Source organism: Nerophis ophidion, linkage group LG21 (assembly GCF_033978795.1).
Source record: "Nerophis ophidion isolate RoL-2023_Sa linkage group LG21, RoL_Noph_v1.0, whole genome shotgun sequence".
NCBI lineage: Eukaryota > Metazoa > Chordata > Actinopteri > Syngnathiformes > Syngnathidae > Nerophis > Nerophis ophidion.
In genome coordinates, this window is record NC_084631.1 from 22,692,525 (window position 1) to 22,709,884 (window position 17,360).

At 42.3% G+C, this 17,360-nt stretch overlaps 1 protein-coding gene and 1 long non-coding RNA gene across 2 annotated transcripts in view; one reads left to right on the forward strand and one right to left on the reverse strand.

The window, feature by feature from the left end:
* Nucleotides 1–5,528: 5,528 nt before the first annotated feature.
* LOC133539890 (uncharacterized) overlaps nucleotides 5,529–17,360 on the reverse strand; it is a 79,504-nt gene continuing 67,672 nt past the window's right edge. Inside the window, exon 2 of the long non-coding RNA XR_009803509.1 lies at nucleotides 5,529–5,863. This is a non-coding gene — a long non-coding RNA (uncharacterized LOC133539890). The remainder of the gene's footprint in view (nucleotides 5,864–17,360) is intronic.
* Nucleotides 9,092–17,360, forward strand: part of ash1l (ash1 (absent, small, or homeotic)-like (Drosophila)) — a 92,288-nt gene continuing 84,019 nt past the window's right edge. The window contains exons 1-2 of the mRNA XM_061882182.1: nucleotides 9,092–9,252; nucleotides 11,808–11,902. The gene's annotated coding sequence lies outside the window, so the exon portion shown is untranslated. The remainder of the gene's footprint in view (nucleotides 9,253–11,807; nucleotides 11,903–17,360) is intronic.

Genomic DNA, 17,360 nt, shown 5'->3' on the forward strand with positions numbered 1-17,360 from the left:
GCCTGGCTGTTCCACGCGACTGCTTCCGGGAGTGGTTCAGATTTTGCCTCGAGGTTAGACAGCAATAGATCAGTAAGTTGTGAGTTCAAACCAAAGACTATAAAATTGGGACCCATTACCTCCCTGCTTGGCACTCAGCATCAAGGGTTGGAATTTGGGGTTGAATCACCAAAAATGATCCCCGCGCGCGCCCACCGCTGCTGCTCACTGCTCTCCTCATCTCCCAGGGGGTGGTCAAGGGTGATAGGTCAAATGCAGAGAATAATTTCGCCACACCTCGTGTGTGTGTGTGTGTGTGATATTAATTGGTACTTTAACTTAAATAGAAACCCCTCTGACTCCATTTCAAATGTGGATTTTTTTGGATACTTTGTATAGAGACATAGTTTGAATATTTGGGAGAAAAAAGATTGATTTGTTAACTTCTAACAAGGTAAAAATAATAATGGATTATATTTATATCGCGCTTTTCTATTATTAGATACTCAAAGCGCTCAAAGAGAAGTGGGAACCCATCATTCATTCACACCTGGCGGTGGTAAGCTACATTTGTAGCCACAGCTGCCCTGGGGTAGACTGACTTAGGTAAAGTAAAGTTTACATTATTTAAAGACACGGTTGCTTATCAAGAGCTATTTCTTTTTCACTGTTTCTCATATTCAAACGTATGGTGTTACAAGAAGTTGTGGGACAATAACGCCTCATCAGTGTTAAGGCATGAACGTTCCTTGCGTGACCATAAAATGAAATTGCCCAGAACAATAATATTACACACACACTATCACAATTTTTGCATGTTTATTTCTGTTTGTTGTGTAACTAAAGGCATGTAACTGTCGACATTTATTCTCTTTAAGGTAAAAACATATCAGTGTCGGTAATACTGGCCTTGTTTTTCTTATTATCGGATCAATACTAACATTTTAAGGATTGCCCAACCCGACCTGGGGCTGCACTTTGCTCACCCATGACCTAAATCACAAGTGTCAAACTCAAGGCCCGTGGACCAAATCTGGGCCACCACATCATTGTAAGGTGGCCCGCCTTCATTTTATGTGCCGCGCCATGTTATGTGGTGGCCATGTCATTTTGTATGGTAGCCACTTCCTTGCAATGTGCCATTCTAATCTGGCCTGCCATCATTTTATTGTGCCCCGCCCCGTTGTTCTACGTGGTTGCCACATAATTTTAATGTTCCTCGCCACATCATTCCAACATCATTTTATTGTAACCCATCACATGCTTCTAGTGTTGCCCGGAATATAATTTTATGTGCCCCACCAAATAATTGTATCATAGCCCACCAAAAAAATGTATTTATGCTTTCAATTTTGACGGAAAAATGTAGCACATTGATATTATCTGACATTACAATCTCTTTTTTTTGGTTGTCAAACAAACACTTACCGTATATACCGACTATAAGGCGCATTTAAAATCCTTCCATTTTCTCAAAACTCAACAGTGCGCCTTATACCCCGGTACGCCTAATGTATGGAATCATTTTATTTGGTACATGGTGTAATGATAAGTGTGACCAGTAGATGGCAGTCACACATAAGAGATAAGTTATATGGCAGTCATACCTAAGAGATACCTATAGACTCCAATATGACTCAAGTAAATAACACCAAAATGTTATATGTTCCATTGAAAATATAGAACGTTGCACACGGTGCTCGAAAATCTATCAAAATGTTTTAGTACGACTTTGATAAGCTATGAAACCGCACTGCTTGATGGATTGTACTGTGCTTCAACATACAAGTATTATGGTGTGTATATGAGGTAAGACATATTATCTGGTGTTTTTTTTCTGAATATTCTGGAAAAGCAACTTTTCTTACCTCCTTGTACCTGCTAATCTGTATTTGGGATCTACATAAGTCCTGAAAATATTTGGGCTTCCGCCTTTGTAGTCCGTGCCGACTCCGTTGTCGAAAGGTTTCTTCTTTTTTTCCATCTTCTTGTTATGGGACAATCATCCTCCGCAGTTGCCATTTCTAATATAAAGTAGTGTTCAGTTTTTACTTATATCTGTCAGTAAACTCGCCATGAAAGCACTAAAACATACCGGTGTAGTGAGTTTACATTATTCACCCGAGGAACTTTAGTTATTAGAGAGTTCTGGTCGGACAGTTTTTGTAAGAACACATTTCCAGCGTTGTTATTGCATTACTGATCCATTTCTGAGGAGATGCTGCTCTGTTTTTGATTGAAGTAAAGTCTGAATGTCATTAAAACAGTTAGCTCCATCTTTTGACACTTATTCCACTCCCATCCTTGCACGCTACACCACTACAACAAATATGACGAGGAGAAGACGCTGCCGAACGTGAGTCACGTAAATAAGAGCGCCCACAAAACGGCGCATCCTGAAGCGACTGTCAGAAAGCGTCTTGAAAATGATCTGTAAAACATATTAATGCAACATTTTGACCAAAGAACCCCTATTACAAGTTATGTAGACCACAAGGAAGTGTTTTCCACTTTAAAAAAAAATTGAAATAATAATATGACACCTTTAATGCGCCATTTGTATGAAAATAGATCTGACAAGACCGCTCATCGGCAGTGCGCCTTATAATCGGGTGCGCCCTATGGTCCGGAAAATACGGTAAATATCTGCTTGTCATCTTGACTTACAATTTTACAAGTTACTAATCAATCTGTAAAATATATAAAAATCAAAAACAGTTGCCCATGCAAATTGTGTTGTATCCATATATAGTCAGTGAGGGCAACCATAATTGTGATGTAGCCCTCATTAAGAATGTTTGACACTCGTGACCTAAATCATTTGTTTTTATGAAAATATTGGTCATTAGTTGGTTGCAATGGAAGATGAAACCCTCCAATATGACACTGGATGCAATTTGAACTTGAAACAAGATATTGTTTTGCTCATATACTGCAGTTGAAATGATGAATTATTCAAATAGGCGCCCACTTCATTAATTGACTGGCCTGTGCTCCACTCGAATGGAATAACTGCAGCCTGTACAATTATTTATGAATTAGGCTAAGCATTAGTGATGGGACATACCCCTGATTTTCTTTCTGATCCGATACCCAGTAAAACTCAGGCTGGTTTTGGCAATACCAATCCAGTACTGATAGTTTGTGCAAATATACCTAATGTGTCTGTTAACATTTAAAAAAGTATTTATTTCGAATAAACATATTTGATAGCATAAATAATACAAGACATTTTTTTAATTATTTCAGAATCTGAAATATACAACAGGACAAAAGTATATAACGTACACAACATGGTGTTTCAAACCGTTAAAAAAAGAAACAAGTAAAATACTAAAAACATTGTAATGATTAATCATCAAGAACTACTATTAGAATCTACGATTAGAATTAGATCACGGGTACAAGCGGCGAAATTGAGTTCCCACCATCGAGTGGCAGGGTGGGAGATCACAGGGTAGACCCAGGAGACGGCGGAGAGACTATGTCTCCGAGGTGGCCCGGGAACGCCTCGGGATCCCCCGGGAAGAGCTGGAACAAGTAGCTGGGGAGAGGGAGGTCTGGGCTTCTCTGCTTAGGCTGCTGCCCCCGTGACCCGACCTCGGATAAGCGGAAGAAAATGGATGGATGGATACTATTACACCAAAAACTATTTCACAATTGAGTTGAATAAACATGTCAATGTAAAAATAAGAAACTCAAGAAAAGTATCCAACATTAACTCATTGCCATGTTTAGTTACTTTTTTACTCTTCAGTATATCTTCCGCTTATCCGAGGTCGGGTCGCGGGGGCAGCAGCCTAAGCAGGGAAGCCCAGACTTCCCTGTACCCAGCCACTTCATCTAGCTCTTTGCGGGGGATCCCAAGGCGTTCCCAGGCCAGCCGGGAGACATAGTCTTCCCAACGTGTCCTGGGTCTTCCGCGTGGCCTCCTACTGGTTGGACGTTCCCTAAACAACTCCCTCGGGAGGCGTTCGGGTGGCATCCTGACCAGATGCCCAAACCACCTCATGTGGCTCCTCTCGATGTGGAGGAGCAGCGGCTTTACTTTGCGTTCCTCCCTGATAAAAGAGCTTCTCACCCTATCTCTAAGGGAGAGCCCCGCCACACGGCGGAGGAAACTCATTTCGGCTACTTGTACCCGTGATCTTATCCTTTCGGTCATGACCATACGTAGGTGAGGATGGGAACGTAGATCGACCGGTAAATTGAGAGCTTTGCCTTCCGGCTCAGCTCCTTTTTCACCACAACGGATCGGTACAATGTCCGCATTACTGAAGACGCCTCACCGATCCGCCTGTCGATCTCACCATCCACTTTTTTACTCTGTTCCCATTAATACATAATACCTTATCTCAAATAACTAGAGTATCAATATTTAGATGTTATAATTGATATAACAGCATTAATATTTGGTATATATTAAGATAATTTAATATCGATCCACACATCACTACTTAGCACAAGCCTGGGCAATTATTTTGACTCGCAATGGGGGGTCAAATTATGAGGAAAAAATGTGTCTGTGGGCCGGTATATCTGATGTTTTGGAACACTTATACAAAAACTCAAAATAATGTCTGATTGAATGCTAAAAACATTATGGCAGACCGCCTTAAAAAAACCAATTTTTTTTTTTTTTTTTACTGAATGAGACACCCAGAATGTACATGAAAATAAAGAATGTAGGTTTTAGAATATTAATTATGAACGATAAAACAATGAATATTGACAGCAAATGAATGTCACTCCCCCTCTCGCTTGACATACACTATATTGCCAAAAGTATTTGGCCACCTGCTCTGACTCACAAATGAACTTTGTCATTCCATTCCTATCCCATAGGGTTCAATATGATGTCGGTCCAGCTTTTGCAGCTATTACAGCTTCAAATCTTCTGAGAAGGCTGTCCACAAGGTTGCGCAGTGTGTTTATACGAATTTTCCACTATTCTTCCAAAAGCGAATTGGTGAGGTCACACACTGATGTTGGTCGAGAAGGCCTGGCTCTCAGTCTCCTTTCTAATTCATCCCAAAGGTGTTCTATCGGGTTCAGGTCAGGACTCTGTGCAGGCTAGTCAAGTTCATCCACACCAGACTCTGTGGTCCATGTCTTTATGAACCTTTCTTTGTGCGGTGGTGCACAGTCATGTTGGAAGAGGAAGGGGCCCGCTCCAAAATGTTCCCACAATATTGGGAGCATGGAATTGTCCAAAAAGATTTGGTATCCTTAAGCATTCGAAGTTCCTTTCACTGGAACTAAGGGGTCAAGCCCAACTCCTTAAAAACAACCCCACACCATAATTCCTTCTCCACCAAATTTCACACTCTGCACAATGCAGTCCGAAATGTACCATTTTCCTGGCAACCTCCAAACCCAGACTCGTCCATCAGATTGCCAGTTAGAAATGCGTGATTCATCACCAGAGAATGCGTCTCCAGTGCTGTAGAGTCCAGTGGCGACGTGCTTTACACCAGTGGTCCCCAACCACCAGGCCGCGGCTCGGAACCGATTCGTACCGGGCCGCATAAGAAATAAAAAAAAAACAATAAATCAAACATTTATTTATTTTTAATTATTAAATCAACATAAAAAACACGATATATACATTATATATCAATATAGATCAAAACAGTCTGCAGGGATACAGTCCGTAAGCACATATGATTGTATTTCTTTATAAAACCGTTATCAGAGGGTGTTGTTTGTGCGTGTTGGGTGAATCCTTCAAAAGTTCAGAGGGGCAAGGCAAGAAGACAGTCCGTGGGCAAGCAAAAAGTTGGGTGCTGTAGAGAGGCGACGGTGGTCGAGGATCGAAAGAAGCAGTCCAAAGTCCGGAAGGAAGTTGAGGCGCATAGCTCGATCACAGGATACAGAAAGAACACTGTGGGGAACACAGAGGACATAAGACACGGGCAGAGAGAGCAGATACGAGGAGGGAAGCCAGATACGGGATGCTGACTACATGGAGTGAACTACGTTCCGGCACTGGATTTTTGGCATCTTGAGTAATGCGGACGCTGTATCGATCCGTTGTGGTGAAGGTGCTGAGCTGGAAAGCAGAGCTCTAAATTTACCGGTCAATCTACGTTCCCATCCTCACCTATGGTCATGAGCTTTGGGTTATGACTGAAAGGACAAGATCTCGGGTACAAGCGGCCAAAATGAGTTTCCGCCGATTGGTGGCAGGGTTCTCCCTTAGAGATAGGGTGAGAAGCTCCGTCATCCAGGAGGAGATCAAAGTAAAGTTAAGTTAAAGTACCAATAGTTGTCACAAAAACACTAGGTGTGGTGAAATTTGTCCTCTACATTAGACCCATCCCCTTGTTCACACCCCTGCGAGGTGGGGGAGCAGTGGGCAGCAGTGGTAGCCACGCTGAGGAATTATTTTTGGTGATTTAACCCCCAATTCCAACTCCTGATGCTGAGTGCCAAGCAGGGAGGTAATGGGTCGCATTTTTATAGTCTTTGTTATGAACTCACAACCTACCGATCTCAGGGCAGACACTCTAACCACTAGGCCACTGAGTAAAGCCGCTGCTCCTCCACATCAAGAGGAGGAGCCAAACTAGGTGAATGGGGCATCTGGTCAGGATTCCACCCGAATGTCTCCCTAGGGAGGTGTTTAGGGCACATCCAACCGGGAGGAGGGAAGACCCAGGACACGTTGGCTGGCCTGGGAACGCCTCGGGATCTCCCGGCAGCATACTTGCCAACCTTGAGACCTCCGATTTCAGGAGGTCGGGGGCGTGGTTAAGAGGGGAGGAGTATATTTACAGCTGTCGTGAGCGTAGTTGTGCACTGCACTTTCTAAAAGCCGTAAATGTTATTCTCACATAAGCATGATTGATTTAAACTTTTATTGATTTAAACTGATTATTCTACAGTTGCAACGTCATTGGGCAGACACACTGTTTATAATGTGGTAAAGCGGACGTGAAAACAGGCTGTCTTCACCCAGGTCTGCCTGAATTTCGGGAGAAAATTTGTCCCGGGAGATTTTCGGGAGAGGTGCTGAATTTTGGGAGTCTCCCGGAAAATCCTGTGAGGGTTGGCAAGTATGCCAGGGAGGAAATGGACGAAGTGGCTGCGGAGAAGGAAGTCTGGGCTTCTCTGCTTAGGCTGCTGCCTCCGCGACCCGGCCTTGGATAAGCAGAGGAAAATGGATGGATGATGGAATGCACATTATAATGGCAGCAACAGTTTCCATCTTAAAGATCTGAAACTTTTTTTTGGGAGAGCCGGGGGACCAGATTGAAAAGCTTAACGAGCCGTATGTGGCCTCTAGTCCTTAATTTGCCCAGCTTTGACTCAGCATATACTTGCCGTTTTTGACAAGTTTGACAGCCATTCCAAAAGCCAGCTAGAAAGAAAATGCCACCCAACTGAAAACAGCAGCCGAATTAGTGACATTTCTTCCTTCTTTCCTCTCCTACTTTTGCTTTTCCTCCGCCACTCAGGTCCGCATGGAGCTGGAGGGGGTGTGGCCTCCAGCTCCGCCTGAATTTCCGGAGATTTTCGAAGAGAAAATTTGTCCCGGGAGGTTTTCGGGAGAGGTGCTGAATTTCGGGAGTCTCCCGGATAATCCTGGGACGGTTGTCAAGGATGCCCGGGAGGAGCTGGACGAAGTGGCTGCGGAGAAGGAAGTCTGGGCTTCTCTGCTTAGGCTGCTGCCCCCGTGACCCGACCTTGGATAAGCGGAGGAAAATGGATGGATGGATGGATGGAATGCACATTATAATGGCAGCAACAGTTTCCATCTTAAAGATCTGAAACTTTTTTTGGGGGGAGAGCCGGAAGGCCAGATTGAAAAGCTTAACGAGCCGTATGTAGCCCCGGGTCCTTAATTTGCCTAGCTTTGACTCAGCATATTCTTGTTGTTTTTGACAAGTTTGACAGCCATTCCCTAAACCAGCTTGAAAGAAAATGCCACCCAACTGAAAACAGCAACCGAATTAGTGACAATTTTTCCTTATTTCCTCTCCTACTTTTGCTTTTCCTCCGCCACTCAGGTCCGCATGGAGCTGGAGGGGGCGTGGCCTCCAGCTCCGAATGAATTTCCGGAGATTTTCAAAGAGAGAATATGTGTCGGGAGGTTTTCGGGAGAGGTGCTGAATTTCGGGAGTCTCGTGGAAAATCCGGGAGGGTTGGCAAGTATGCCCGGGGGGAGCTGGACGAAGTGGCTGCAGAGAAGGGAGTCTGGGCTTCTCTGCTTAGGCTGCTGCCCCCGTGACCCAACCTTGGATAAGCGGAGGAAAATGGATGGATGGATGGAATGCACATTATAATGGCAGCAACAGTTTCCATCTTAAAGATCTGAAACTTTTTTGGGGGGAGAGCCGGAGGGCCAGATTGAAAAGCTTAACGAGCCGTATGTAGCCCCGGGTCCTTAATTTGCCCAGCTTTGACTCAGCATATTCTTGTTGTTTTTGACAAGTTTGACAGCCATTCCCTAAACCAGCTTGAAAGAAAATGCCACCCAACTGAAAACAGCAACCGAATTAGTGACAATTTTTCCTCATTTCCTCTCCTACTTTAGCTTTTCCTCCGCCACTCAGGTCCGCATGGAGCTGGAGGGGGCGTGGCCTCCAGCTCCGAACGAATTTCCGGAGATTTTCAAAGAGAATATGTGTCGGGAGGTTTTCGGGAGAGGTGCTGAATTTCGGGAGTCTCCCGGATAATCCTGGGAGGGTTGGCAAGTATGCCCGGGGGGAGCTGGACGAAGTGGCTGCAGAGAAGGGAGTCTGGGCTTCTCTGCTTAGGCTGCTGTCCCCGCGACCCGACCTTGGATAAACGGAGAAAAATGGATGGAATGCACATTATAATGGCAGCAACAGTTTCCATCTTAAAGATCTGAAACTTTTTTGGGGGGGAGAGCCGGGAGGCCGGATTGAAAAGCTTATGTGGCCCCTGGTCCTTAATTTGCCCAGCTCTGACTTGTTTTTGACAAGTTTGACAGCCATTCCAAAAGCCAGCTTGAAAGAAAATGCCACCCAACTGAAAACAGCAACCGAATTAGTGACATTTCTTCCTCCTTTCCTACTTTTGCTTTTCCTCCGCCACTCGCCCCCGCCCTCGCCGGGCCTCTTCTCCCCCTCCCTACCCGGGGCTGAGCGTGCCCGTGCGGGACTGACACTGTAGCGAGACGGGCTGCGCAGACATGGAGGCCCCACCGACCAGAGAGGCCTGTGCTGACACATCCAGGCCCAGCTAACGGTGCGTCGGAGTGGATTTTCTACAACATCTCGGACGAAATTCAGGATATTCCACGCTGTAAGGAAGAAGGATTTTACTCCCAGAGAAGAAGGAATTAATTGCTAGATCCATTTCTCGGGCTCTGTTGATTCAACGTAGCCGCCATTTTGTTGACATGTTTTTTTTTTGTTTTTTTTAATAACCTACACGGTGATGCGTTTGTTATTTCCCAATATTACTCGTCACATTTCTGCGTGTGGTTACGACTAATACGTAATTCCGCCGTTGCATTTTGCGGCTACGTGAAACATTTTTCACGGTTTGGCAGACTTGCTAGTGCATCGTTAGCCGCTGTAGCCGAGATGTAACACGAGTGCATGCGAGAATGTGACGGAGATGCACGATCATGCACGATGTACAGTCCTGCACTGTCATTACCATTCGCTATTCAACTATAAACATTACAGAATAGAAGCACGCTGCAACTCGAAATGACGAGAAGGGACTGTTGGAATTTACTACTCATTCCAAACCCGCCAACGCTATCAATGTAATCTTTGCAGCCTCACTAGACCTGAAATATTAGCTGTCAAGTTACCCGCTGCAAGAGCCACTCACACTATGCGTTTTATGGTCTATGTTCGAAAAGTAAATATTGTCATGTAGCACAATTAGTAGGTAACGTTAACGCCATTTCTGGCTGCACCGCCCCTGTATTGATAATAACACAGTCATACATGTACATATTGGTATCTCCCAGATTTTTATTTTGCACACCTGAACGCCTCACGAACGTAAAGCGATGGGTGTCGTTATAGATGCGACACCTGGCTACTGTCACCTTGCCTTCATCGTATTGATCTCTCATTGCTCGCTCACACACTCATACACAAACCCGTTTCCATATGAGTTGGGAAATTGTGTTGGATGTAAATATAAACGGAATACAATGAGGTGGCGACTTGTCCAGGGTGTACCCCGCCTTACGCCCGATTGTAGCTGAGATAGGCGCCAGCGCCCCCCGCGACTCCAAAAGGGAATAAGCGGTAGAAAATGGATGGATGGACAATGATTTGCAAATCCTTTTCAAACCATATTCAATTGAATGCACCACAAAGACAAGATATTTGATGTCAAAACTCATAAACTTTATTATTTTTTGCAAATAATAATTAACTTAGAATATCATGGCTGCAACACGTGCCAAAGTAGTTTGGAAAGGACATCTTGAGCATTGTGTTACATCACCTTTTCTTTTACCAACACTCAATAAACGTTTGGCAAACTTTGGGAACTGAGGAAACTAATTGTTGAAACTTTGAAAGTGGAATTCTTTCCCATTCTTGTTTTATGTAGAGCTTCAGTCGTTCAACAGTCCGGGGTCTTCGCCGTCGTATTTTACGCTTCATAATGTGCCTCATATTTTCGATGGGAGACAGGTCTGGACTGCAGGCGGGCCAGGAAAGTACCCTCACTCTTTTTTTGACGAAGCCACGCTGTGGTAACACTTGTTTTGCTGAAATAAGCAGGGGCATCCATGATGACATTGCTTGGGTGACAACATATGTTGCTCCAAAACCTGTACGGACATTTCAGCATTAAGTGTGCCTTCACAGATGTGTAAGTTACCCATGCCTTGGTCACTAATACACCCCCATACCATCACAGATGCTGGCTTTTGAACTTTGCGCCTATAACAATCCGAATGGTTATCTTCCTCTTTGTTCTGGAGGACACCACATCCTCTGTTTCCAAATAGAATTTGATCTGTGAACTCGGTAGACCACAGAACACCTTTCCACTTTGCATCAATCCATCTTAGGTGATCTCGGGCTCAGCCAAGCCGGCGGCGTTTCAGGATATTGTTGATAAATGATTTTGGCTTTGCATAGTAGAGTTTTAACTTGCACTTACAGATGTAGCGATCAACAGTAGTTACTGACAGTGGTTTTATGAAGTGTTCCTGAGCCCATGTGGTGATAACCTTTACACACTGATCTCGGTTTTTGATGCAGTACCGCCTGAGGGATCAAAAGTCCGTAATATCATCGCTTACGTGTAGTGATTTCTCCAGATTCTCTGAACTTTTTAATGATTTTACGGATCTTAGATGGTAAAATCCCTAAATTCCTTGCAATAGCTCGTTGAGAAATGTTGTTCTAAAACTGTTCGACAATTTGCTTACAAAGTGGTGACCCTCACCCCATCCTTGTTTGTGAATTACTTAGCATTTAATGGAAGCTGCTTTTATACCCAATCTTGGCACCCAACTGTTCCCAATTAGCCTACACACCTGTGGGATGTTCCATATAAGTGTTTGATGAGCATTCCTCAACTTTATCAGTATTTATTGCCACCTTTCCCAACTTCTTTGTTACGTGTTGCTGGCATCAAATTCTAAAGTTAATGATTATTTGGAAAAAAAAAAAAAAATAGTTTTTTCAGTTTGAACATCAAATACGTTGTCTTTGTTGCATATTCAACTGAATATGGTTGAGAATGATTTACAAATCATTGTATTCCGTTTATATTTATATCTAACACAATTTCATATGGAAATGGGGTTTGTATATATATCTATGTGTATGTATGTAGGGTAGAGATCTTATATTGTTCATGTTTTGCCAATTCAGCACTTGGAATAACATGTAGCCGCCACGTTGACACAAACGGAGGAAGTATAGCGGGCCAAATGATGTGAAACACCGTTTCTGGACTGCTAAAAGAGGTCAGTATGCATTTGAAATGTCCTTCAAACTGTGCATGAATTCACCTAAAAAGTTAAAGTCCTAATGATTGTCTCACACACACACACACTGGGGGTGGTGAAATTACCCTCTGCATTTGATCCGTCCCCATGTTCACCCCCTATGGAGTGAGGGGAGCAGTGAGCAGCAGCAGGGGCCGCACTCTGGTATTATTTTTGGTGATTTAACACCCAATTCCAACCCTTGATGCTGAGTGCCAAGCAGGGAGGCAATGGGTCCCGTTTTTTTGTAGACTTTGGTATGACTCGGCCGGGGTTTGAACTCACGACCTTCCAGTCTCAGGACAGACACTCTACATGGGTCGGCAACCCAAAATGTTGAAATAGCCAAATTGGACCAATAACGAACAGAACAAATCTGTCTGGAGCAAATGAAAAGCCGTGTACAAGTCTTGTAATGAAGGCAACACATGACGCAAGTGTCTATATTATCTATAATAGCCTACTATCAAAAGGACTGTGTGTCGCAGGCTAAAGCAAATCTTCGTTGACAGAAATGTTGAAATATAATATTTATTCTACACATTTTTACATTAGAAACGATTAGTAAATCAGAGGCTACTGAGAAAGTGAGAACTCCTGGAAATTACTGGAGTTTAATGGCCAAAGGTATAGATGTGAGTGTTCAAGTTAAGGCCGTCTTCTTTTAATATATATATTTCAATCTTTGGCAAGCTCGGTAATGTTTGCTGTGGTCTGGAACAACATGGCACACAAACATCAGAAATGCAGCCAATAGTATGTGTCATGAGACATAGAGAGGATAAAAGTAAAGGATATTAAATTAGCTCAAATATAGCTACAAATGAGGGATAATGATGCAATAGGGACATACAGCTAGCTTAAATAGATGCTAGCATTGATTAGCTTGCAGTCATGCACAGACCAAATATGCCTGATTAGCATTCCAACAAGTCAATAACATCAACAAGGCTCACCTTTGTGTGGTCACGCACAGCATAAAACATTTGGTGGACAAAATGAGACAAGGAATGAGTGGAATATTTTACATGTAAACAAACTGTTGCGTCACAGTCCACACTATGGTGAGTTCAAGAATCGCCAAAATAATCAGGACAAAACGATGAACTGACGCATGTACACAAACATATTAAACAGTGGGCTTTATAACAAATGGGAAGGTTTGTGTCATGTTTGTCCTCAAAAACAAATTAAAACAAAAAAAATAATTTTCCCCATCTTTTTCCATATTCAATCCTTTTTTAAAAATGCTTCAGGGAGCCACTAGGGCGGCGCTAAAGAACCTCATGCGACACGAGAGCCACAGGTTTCTGATCCCTGACTTAAAGCTAAGTTGTCTAATGAGATAACTCACAGATGTGTTCACTTTTGGTTAGTACGGGGATCAGTAACACGTGGTTCTACAGCCGCATGCGGCTTTTTAGCGTCCGCCTCGTGGCTCTGTGGAGCTTTTTCAAAAATGTATGAAAAGTGGAAAAAGATGGGGGGAATAAATATATTTTTTGTTTTAATATGGTTTCTGTGGGAGGATAAACATGACACAAATCTCCCTAATTGTTAGAAATCACACTGTTTATATTAAACATGCTTCAGTGATTAGAGACTATTTTGCGAGCTTAGCAGTCCTTGAACCAACCTTAGTTTGTTTACATGTACAACTTTCTCTGACTTTGTAAGACATGTTTTATGCCACTCCTTTTTTGTCTCATTTTGTCCACCAAACTTTTAATGCTGTGCGTGAATGCAGAAAGGTGAGCTTTGTGGATGTTATTGTAGGGCAGTGGGAGAGTGGCCGTGCGCAACCCGAGGGTCCCTGGTTCAATCCCCACCTAGTACCAACCTCATCATGTCCGTTGTGTCCTTGAGCAAGACACTTCACCCTTGCTCCTGATGGGTGCTGGTTAGCGCCTTGCATGGCAGCTCCCTCCATCAGTGTGTGAATGTGTAAATGTGGAAGTAGTGTCAAAGCGCTTTGAGTTCCTTGAAGGTAGAAAAGCGCTATACAAGTACAACACATTTATTCATTTATTGACTTGTGTGGAGTGCTAAGCAGGCATATTTGGTCACTGTATTATTGCAAGCTAATCGATGAGTAATATGCTGTTTAGGCTAGCTGTACGTACATATTGCATCATTATGCCTTGTGTGTAGATATATTTGAGATCATTTAATTTTCTTTAACATCTATTAATTCAATTTATATTTGCATGCACTGCAAAAACTGAAATCTAAGTAAGATTAAATATCTCAAATAAAGGTGATATTTGCTTATTTTCTGTCTGATAAGATAATTCTTCTCACTAAGCCGATTTTAATTTAGAGTGTTTTACTTATTTTAAGGGTTTTGGTCCTAAATTATCTCAGTAAGATATTACAGCTTGTTGATGAGATTTTATGACCTATACTGAGTAAAACATGCTTGGAAGTAGAACATCAATTGTTGCAAAGCTGTGTCATCAACACTCACAAGTATAAAACTACTTTTTTAAAGTATTAATTTCTTTTTTCAAGCATGGAAAAAAATCATGACTTTGACACAATTGTCTCATAATTAAAACAGATGACAGCCAAATGGACTTTGCTGTTTTATTTTCAATGAAACAATAGAAAATACATACCCATATAGTAGTACAGTTGTTATTAGTGAGAATATACTTATTTTAAAAGTTTTTTTTTGTTCATTGAGGTTAGCTAATTTCACTTGTTTTGGAAAGTCTTGACAAGCCAAATTTCCTTGCTGTATTGACAAATAAATTTGGTTAGATCAAATTGGGCTGGGCGATATATCAATATACGCGATATATCACGGGTTTGTCTTTGTGCGATATAGAAAATGACTATATCGTGATATTGGAGTATACGTTCTCACGCAGTTGCTTTTAGCTGCGGGCATTACACTACAGGCTCTTCCCACTCCTTGTGTCTCCTTCTCACAGACAGGAAGCTCACCTTCCTACATACGTCACATACTGTCACGTCATACGTCACATACGTATACGCCCTCACCCAACAGAGAGGTAGCAGCATGGGTAATGTTAGCTGTTGTGCTAGCTGAGCCGTGCGAGTGGTAATATCAGAGAAAGAAGGTGCGAAACTGGTAACAAATGAAGGAAGAATTAATTCCCAAGAAAAACAGCAGGGGGTCCATCGTCCGGCGATGGTTCGGCTTCAAGCGGGAAGATGTCGAATAGACAACTTTTAAATTGTCAAGTGTGGGGCATAAGTGTTGTTACCAAAAGTAGCATTACTGCTAATACGTAGCATCATTTGAATAGTCACCTGCTAATAACTGTTTAATAAATACAGTTTTGGTCAATTGATTTAGTTGTGATTTCCTTCTCTGCATGAAAGTTTAAAATGAGCATATATTAATGCAGTATGAACAAGAATGTTTTAATGTCGACACATAGAATCATCATACTGCTGTGATTATATGTATCACGTGTTAATTCAAGGCTAAGGCAAAATATCGATATATGTATTGTGTATCGTGATAAGGCCTAAAAATATCGAGATAGTAAAAAAAGGCCATATCGCCCAGCCCTAGTTCAAATAAAATAGCCCTAATTTTTGTATTTTTTATTCTTGTTTTTGAACACTGACTTTTTACAGTGTATCTCATAACATATCATCTGCATGTAATATTGGCTGCATTTTTGATAGTTGTTTGTTTGCCATGTTGTTCCAGACCACAGCAAACGTTACCCAGCTTGCAAAGATTGGAATAAATCCATTAGAAGAAAACAGCCTGCCGTTTCCTTTGACTTGGACACACACATCTATACTTGTGGCCATTCTAAGACAGTCATTACCAGGAGTTATCTCAGCCTCTGAGAAGCCTCCATTTTACTAATGATTTAGAGCGTTGCAAAAATGTGTAGAATAAATATTAAATTTCAACATTTCTGTCAACAAAGATTTGTGTCAGCCTGCGACACAGTTATTTTGATAGTAGGCAAATATAACTAATATAGACACATCATGTGTTGTCTTCATTATAACATTATTTTTTTGCGGCTCCAGACAAATTTTGTTTTTGTATTTTCGCTCCAATATGGCACTTTCAACATTTTGGGTTGCCAACTCCTTGGTTGGTAGCATGTTAGCATGGCTAAACAATGATGACTGTGGTATTTATGATTTGCATTTATGAGGTCGATCCTTGCTTTAAATATTTTCGTGTTGTTTGGATAGTACAGTCTTTAGCACACATGAATGCACTGCTATCAGAGTGGGATGAGAGTCATTTTCGGAGGAGTTTTTTTACTATGTCGGCCGGACTGACACCTGTCATCCATGTCGCTTTCCCACTCTCTGAAGATGTCCCCAGCTCTGTTGAGGTTAGAGGTCAGGGGAGATTGTGTTTAGGATGGGTAGAGATCACAACTAGTATTATAGATGAAGGTAGAGTTCAGGGAAAGGTTATAGAAGAAACTCTTAAAAGGGGAACTGCACTTTAAAAAAAGTTTTTTGCCCATTTGTCTTATTTCCTCTGTGTAAAACAAGAACACATGTTGTTCTTGTTTTCAATGCATTTTAACATGAAGTAAGTGTAAATGAAAGTCTGCTTATAATAGTCAATCAGAGGTCTTCTCTTCCGCACATAAAGCCCTCTAAATAACCATCCAAAAAGTGCCAACGATACTTCATTTACATTCTGGTCATGAATATTAACCAAGTATTAGCGATATTGTTATTTTAAACGCTAACACAGACAAACTATTTTAGTGGCGCCATGATCACAGAGCGCTAACTACTTAAAGGCCTACTGAAATGAGATTTTCTTATCTAAGCGGGTATAGCAGGTCCATTCTATGTGTCATACTTGATCATTTCGCGATATTGCCATATTTTTGCTGAAAGGATTTAGTAGAGAACATCGACGATAAAGTTCGCAACTTTTGGTCGCTAATAAAAAGCCTTGCCTTTACCGGAAGTAGCAGACGATGTGCGCATGACGTCACGGGTTGTAGGGCTTCTCACATCCTCACATTGTTTATAATCATAGCCACCAGCAGCAAGAGCGATTCGGACCGAGAAAGCGATGATTTCCCCATTAATTTGAGCGAGGATGAAAGATTTGTGGATGAGGAAAGTTAGAATGAAGCACTAGAAGGAAAAAAAAAGGCGACGGCAGTGGGAGCGATTCAGATGTTATTAGACACATTTACTGTGATAATTCTGGAAAATCCCTTCTCTGCTTATTGTGTTACTAATGTTTTAGTGAGATTATAAAGTCATACCTGAAAGTCGGAGGGGTGTGGTGACCGCCAGTGTCTCTGATGGAAGCCATGGAGGAGCCAAGAAAGTCGCAGCGGCCTCTTTGACAGCTGCTGCAGGAGGTCGCAAGCTCCGCTCATGTCTCCGGTAAGAGCCGACTTAATATCACAATTTTCTCACCGAAACCTGCCGGTTGACATGTGGTAGAGAAACATGT